Source organism: Aristolochia californica, unplaced genomic scaffold (genome assembly GCF_029961685.1).
Source record: "Aristolochia californica isolate CCGP_79_NKW_82.1479 unplaced genomic scaffold, dmAriCali1.0.hap1 SCAF_508, whole genome shotgun sequence".
Lineage (NCBI taxonomy): Eukaryota > Viridiplantae > Streptophyta > Magnoliopsida > Piperales > Aristolochiaceae > Aristolochia > Aristolochia californica.
Window position 1 is genome coordinate 1 of NW_027182224.1, and position 7,137 is coordinate 7,137.

General features: G+C 33.9%; 1 non-coding gene across 1 annotated transcript; it reads right to left on the bottom strand.

Moving 5' to 3' along the window:
• Positions 1-6,845: 6,845 nt before the first annotated feature.
• Positions 6,846-6,933, bottom strand: TRNAS-GCU (transfer RNA serine (anticodon GCU)). The gene has a single exon. It is a non-coding gene; the product is annotated as a tRNA-Ser (tRNA).
• Positions 6,934-7,137: the final 204 nt, after the last annotated feature.

Below are 7,137 nucleotides of genomic sequence, written 5' to 3' on the forward strand. Positions count from 1 at the left end.
GAATAATGGCACCGGAGATAATATTGTTTCCATAAAGTAGAGACCCAGAAACAGGCTCACGAATACCATCAATATCCACTGGAGGAGCAGCAATGAGGCGATAATAAATACAGAAGTTGCGGTCAATAAAGTAGGGATCATCAAAACGCCGAACCATCCAATATAAAGACGGTTCTCAGTGCTGGTTATCCAGTTACAGAAGCGACCCCATAGGCTTGTACTTTCGCGTCTCTCTAAAATTGCAGTCATGGTAAAATCTTGGTTTATTCAATTATCAGGGACTCCCAAGCACACATATTACCTATAAATGGATATATAGATAATCTAATGGAGGGCTTGTTATTCAACAGTATAACATGACTTCTATATCCGTGTCAACCAGCCCTAGCCAGATAGAGATAGATCTATCTCTATTTATGAATATATGATATATCCGCCAAAACGCTTTGTGAATTTTGTGAATGAAGTAAGTTAAAAAAAAAAGATAGCATACAGATACAGATTTACGAAATAACAAATGGATCCATTTGTTATTTCGGATCGATATGGGTTGCCCGGGACTCGAACCCGGAACTAGTCGGATGGAGTAGATAATATCTTTCCTTACTGTAATAGGGGAAAAGATCCCTCCTCAAACCGTGCTTGCATTTTTCGTTGCACACGGCTTTCCCTATGTATACATCTAAAACTAAGTTCCCTAGAAAGGACTCTAAGGGACTTGAATACTCAGTTGATTCAACCACTACTGCGTAAACATTTCAGAATTAAAATTAAAGAATTTTCTTTTTTTTTGACTTCATGATTTAAGGATTGTTTCTATTTATGCGGTCTCATCACCAATCATTCATGATTGCCCAGGTCATTGATACGGATAATATCCAAATACCAAATACATTCCTTATATAACCTATGCGAAAGAGAAGAGGTTCTTGGGAAGATCAAAGAAAGAACTTGTTCTTCTTCCGTAAGGAATTCCTCTAAGAATTCCGAACCTAATTTTTTCAAAAAAGTGCGTACCGTACTTTTGTGTTTACGAGCCAAAGTTCTAGCACACGAAAGTCGAAGTATATACTTGATTCGATACAAACTATGTTTTTTTGAAGATCCACTGTAATAATGAGAAAGATTTCTGCATATACGGCCAAATCGATCGATAATATCAGAATCGGACAAATCGGACCAAGCCGGCTTACTAACAGGATGTCCTGATACATTACAAAATTTCGCTTTAGCCAAGGAACTAATTAGAGATAAAATTGGGACTAGGGTCTCAAATCTATTAATAGAAGTATCTATTATAAATGTATTTTCTAGCATTTGACTCCTTACCATCGAAGGGTCTATTCGTAGACTTGAGAGATAGCCCATAAAATAGAAGGAATGATTGTATAATCGGTTTATATGGATTCTGCCCGGTTGAGACCACAATTGAAAATTGCACTGCCATAAATTGACAAGGTGATATTTCCATTTCTTCATCATAAGATGAGCCCCTTTTGATGCCAGAATGAATTTTCCTTGGTATCTGACATAATGTGCAAAAGGGTCCTTAAGTAACCACAGGGTCTTCTGAAAATGATTACAAAGCACTACTAAAAAATGCTCTATTTTTCCATAGAAATATGTTCGCTCAAGAAAGGCTCCAGAGGATGTTGATCGTAAACGAGAGGCTTGTTTACCGAGAAAAACGAATATGGATTCGCATTCATATACATGAGAGTTATATAGAAACAAGAATAATCTTTGATTCTCTTTTGAGAAAAAAAAAAAAGGAATGGATTTCTTTGAACTAACGAGACTATTCGAATTACGATACTCGTGGATAAAAAATCTCAATAAATGCAAAGAGGGAGCATCTTGTATCCAGCAGTTAAGGGTTTGAACCAAGATTTCCAGATGGATAGGGTGGGGTATTAAGATATCTAACACATGATTTAAATGTGATAATTTGTCCTCGAAAAAGGGAAATATTGAATGAATAGATCGTAAATTATGAGATTTTGCTACTTCTTTTTCTTCCAGGCAAGATACTAATTGCAGGGAGAGTGGAATTTCCATAATGACTGCAAAAGCTTCTGATATGATTTGAGAATCCAAATTCTTGCTTTTCCTAACGAATCTATTTTGGTGAAAATCGTTACCCGAAATAATAAAATTAAAAGGGTTCTGTTGATGCATTCGAATAATTAAACGTTTCACAATTAGTGAACTAAATTTATTGTCATAACCTAAATTTTCCATCGATTCGTAAACAGTCGATCCATTTAAACCATGATTATAAGCAAGTACGTAGATAGACTCCTGAAAGAGAAGTGGATATAGGAAGTGTTTTTGTGGAGATCTATCCATTTCTAAATATCCTTGTAATTCCTCCATTTAATTTGAAATTATACTTGAACCAAAGGAATGGGGGATTTCTTGGGTTATCAAATGATACAATACATAGTGCGATACAGTCAAAACAAGGTATATAGTAAGAAAAAAAAAAAAAAAAAAAACAATGGATACCCCGGAGACAAGGAGACCAATCAACAGATACTCTCTTTTTCCATCCCATTTTTTTTTTCGTTCGAATTCCACGTTATAGTTCACAAAAGGATGACAAGAAATCATTTATTTTTGCAACCCGATCGCTCTTTTGACTTTGGAAAAAATTAGCTTTTTGTCAGTATACGGTTTCTTCTACACATTCGTCTTTACTCACTCCGTAATAGAGTTAATAATTAGGATTCATAAAAAAGGGAATGCATCATCCACTCACAGGGGAACCTTTTCCCGCATCAGGTACTAATATATATTTTTAACGTCTAATTAGATCGGGAAATTATTCAAATTCATATTAATTTCATTTTAATAAAAAAAAAGCTCGTTGCTTTTTCTTTCCCTATAATTGGAGCCATGGAGCTCTATCCATTTATTCACTTGACCCGAGGGTTAATTTTTTAGTCCCGTTCCAAGAAAAGAAGCAAAGACAAGATTTTTTGCCCATCCGGTAAGGATGAAGTATTCGAAGTATTCTCTGAGTTCCCCATTGATACGACATGCTATTTTTTCCATTCATTCCCGTTTTGGATCAGTCGTGGTCTTACAAACTCTACCAATGGTATGGACGAATTCGTTGCTTCATCCAAATGTGTAAAAGATCATAGTCGCACTTAAAAGCCGAGTACTCTACCATTGAGTTAGCAACCCGGATAAGATTGTAGATATGATCGGAATAAAAAATAAATATAAAATAATAGAATATAATATTAATATATATAATATTAATATAAATATATATATTATATATAATATATATAAATATATATAATATAAAAAAAAAAAAAAACTTTTATTCTTGTATCGCAGTGAATTTGGTGAACTCATCATTTAAATGAAGTAAATAAACAAACTTATGGGCCGTGGAGAAATAGATTTATTTCTCCACGATCGAATTATATTTGTTCGATACAACATTGTCAATATGAATTGCATATTGATAAAACAAAAAAATATCAAATTGATCAAACCATCAAACCTAAATAATTAAGTAAAGTACTTGTGTTGGATTGGCACTACATAGATAAGAAATGAAGTGTAAACGGGGGAATAAGTTAAGGAAGAAGTAGGAATAAATATTGAATTTATTGAATATAGATACAGATACAATAAGCGGGATTGCCCCCTTTGTTTGTTAGGGGAGTACATCCAATAACAAAAAGTACCCTATTGATGGTAATCCCGGCATTTCGTAGATCCAGTAATTTAATCACTCGAGATTTTTTTCTATCTGTCTTATATCAATTATAAATCAATTCAATATAGATAGGATTTTTTTTTCGTTCTATAGCAATGGTGAATAGAGCAAGAAAAAAAGAGATCAGTGGAGAAACAATTACATAAAGCCAGATGCTAGGCACCCCTTTTTGATTCCATTAATTGAACTTTGTTTGATTAACTCGAAGTTCTTTAAAGACCTCCGCCTTCTTTGAAATATCATGAACAGTTCCTGTAGGTTGAGCGCCCCTTTCAAGGAAATATAGAATAGCAGGAACATTTAAATAAGTTTGATTCTTTATCGGATCGTAAAAACCGACTTTACGAAGATCTCTTCCCTCTCTTCGGGATCGAACATCAATTGCAACGATTCGATAGATGACTCATTGGGATAGATGTATATGAAGAATCCCCCCCCCCCCCTAGAAACGTATAGGAGGTTTTCTCCTCATACGGCTCAAGAAAGAATGATTCGAATTTATGTATATAGTGGCAAATGTATCCAAAAAATTTTGAATTAGACTCTAACTAAAAATTGGAGTCGTTTTTTGTTCTTCTCTCCTGAGAAGAAAAATACCATTCGTACTCATAACTCAAGTTAGGTAATTATCAAAGGCCTAGAGAGGAAATCCTTAAACATTTATTGAGCCGTCTCTAACCCATTTTTTTTTATTTGTCTCACCTAGAATCTATTTCCACATTCTAATCTAGTTCGAGTTGTTGAAACAGTTGAAAAATGGAGTTTACTTGTTCCGGTATCCGTTATCCTTGCTTTGAATCATTGGGTTTAGACATTACTTCGGCGATTCTTAATCGTTTCAAAATGGCAGCAACATACCTTTTATTATTTCTTTCTATTGAAAGAATCGTACGAATGATTGATTCCCCTACGATACAATTTTGGTCAAATATTTTTACCAATTCCGAACTATTTAACTTTTTGGTTTGAACCCCTTTCAAATTTGACCCTTTCGATTTCTATATCGAAGATATACTTACGTTACGAAGTTTTTCCAACCTATTGATTGGTACTAACCCTAGACTCTTCCCCTGATAAATGAATCAATACTTTATACTCGAGCTCCATCATGTACTATTTACAACCAATAAAATTGGTTTCCTAGTGTAACAGAACAAACTATGTCGAGCCAAGAGCATCTTCACAGATATATAAAATGGTGGATTCCTGCATCCACAACCGACCATGTCCTTCAAGTCGCACGTTGCTTTCTACCACATCGTTTCAAACGAAGTTTTACCATAACATTCCTCTAATTTTGAACCGGTATGCCCGGTATGGAATTGATTCAATATGGAATCATGAATAATCATTGGCTTAATTGCTACCCAGCAGTCCACACCTTCCTTATATTTCCTTATATATAATATATATATATATGCTTATATATATGATATATGCTTATATATATGCTTATATATATATATGGAAATGGAAGGATAGGTATTTTTTTTTATTTTATCTGGAGAAGTCTCAGCAAGGATTTAACATGATCCTATATCATATGAATGAGACTTTCATTTTTCTTTCCATACTTTCTATAAAAAGTAAATAGATATATTCTATTTATATTTTTTTTTATACATTATACACGTGTCATTGACACTCGATTGCGAGTGTAAGAATGTGAATCGATACGCTTGTGAGAAAGTCAATCAATAAGGAGTATATAGTTCATAAAACAATGATTCGAAATCTGAAAGAAACAAAAAAAAAAATGGAATCACATTGTATCCAATATCCCACTTACTTTTATTAGGGGATTAGGGAAGATGGCTAAAAGTACCTCATCTTTTCTATGAGAGAATCGGGCTGGGACGGAAGGATTCGAACCTCCGAATAACGGGACCAAAACCCGGTGCCTTACCGCTTGGCCACGCCCCATTTAGATTTATATTGGACACAAATAAACACTAACATAGGTATTGGCTGTTCGTCAATTTCAGCCTAAATCCAATATCTATAGAATGGGCGTTGCTAAGATTCGTCATGTGTAGAATGTGTAGATGTAGAATCGAAATGAATTCATTGATCATTACATATAATTCAATTAAGATATTGTATGAAAGTATGATTCCTTCTACTCTGATTTAAGAATTGAATCAGATTTAAGAATTGAAGGATTTTTGATTGGGGGAGTTCCAAGAAAAAGGAAGATTTTTGGCAAACCTTCTCTTCTTTCTTTATTTTTCCCTTATATCACGATAAAAATGAAATTATCTCTAAAAACGAAATGTTTGGTATGCTTAATATCTTAAGTTTAATCTCTATCTGTCTTAATTCGGCCCTTCATTCGAGTAGCTTTTTATTCGCCAAATTGCCCGAGACTTATGCCTTTTTGAATCCAATCGTAGATGTTATGCCAGTCATACCCGTACTCTTTTTTCTCTTAGCCCTTGTTTGGCAAGCTGCTGTAAGTTTTCGATGAGATCTTTAATACTAAGAAAGATTCACGATTTCTTCGAAAAAAAAAAAATTTCTAACAAAATTTATAAGAACAATTGATAAGATCAGATAAGTCCTACATTATGAACCCCCAATTCAAACATTGAAATTCTTTATGGGGAGCTGCGATGAATCTGAATCACCTCATTTCCACATTTTGACCCTCCAAGGGTCAAAGACCTTATTATGGTACCTCACAATATCTAGGTTGGGCATGATAAGCAAATTTTTATAACTAAGAGATGAATCAGAATCTTATTACAAATAAATTCTGAATTCCTAGAAAAGATTTGCTTTTCTCGAAACGGGGTATGTGGTACAAAAATAGACATAGAGAATCTATTCCCCTATTTTCTAAAATACTGATCTTGGAGATTGTGTAATGCTTACTCTTAAACTCTTCGTTTACACAGTAGTGATATTCTTTGTTTCTCTCTTCATCTTCGGATTCCTATCTAATGATCCAGGACGTAATCCCGGGCGTGAAGAATAAAAAAATAAAAGGTTTTTCTTTTATTTTTTTCTCTATTCCATAGAGTTAATACCTCTGTAGGAGAGAGAACAAGGACTCAAGATTTTTTCGAATTCGAAAGAAAGAAAAATATCAAGTGATCATAAGGGACGGAGAGAGGGGGATTCGAACCCTCGGTACGAATACCTCGTACAACGGATTAGCAATCCGCCGCTTTAGTCCACTCAGCCATCTCTCCCAATTCCAATTATAAAATATAAAATTTAGATGTGACGTGTGAAGTAAAGATTGATAAAAGTCTTTTTTCTTTATCTTTCTTTATTCTTCTTTTTTCTTTATCTTTCTTTATTCTATAATCCTATAACATAATTTTATTAATATTAACAGTTTGGATAATGATTCGAAACGGATATTTCCAATAGAAAGAAGGAGTACCACTTTT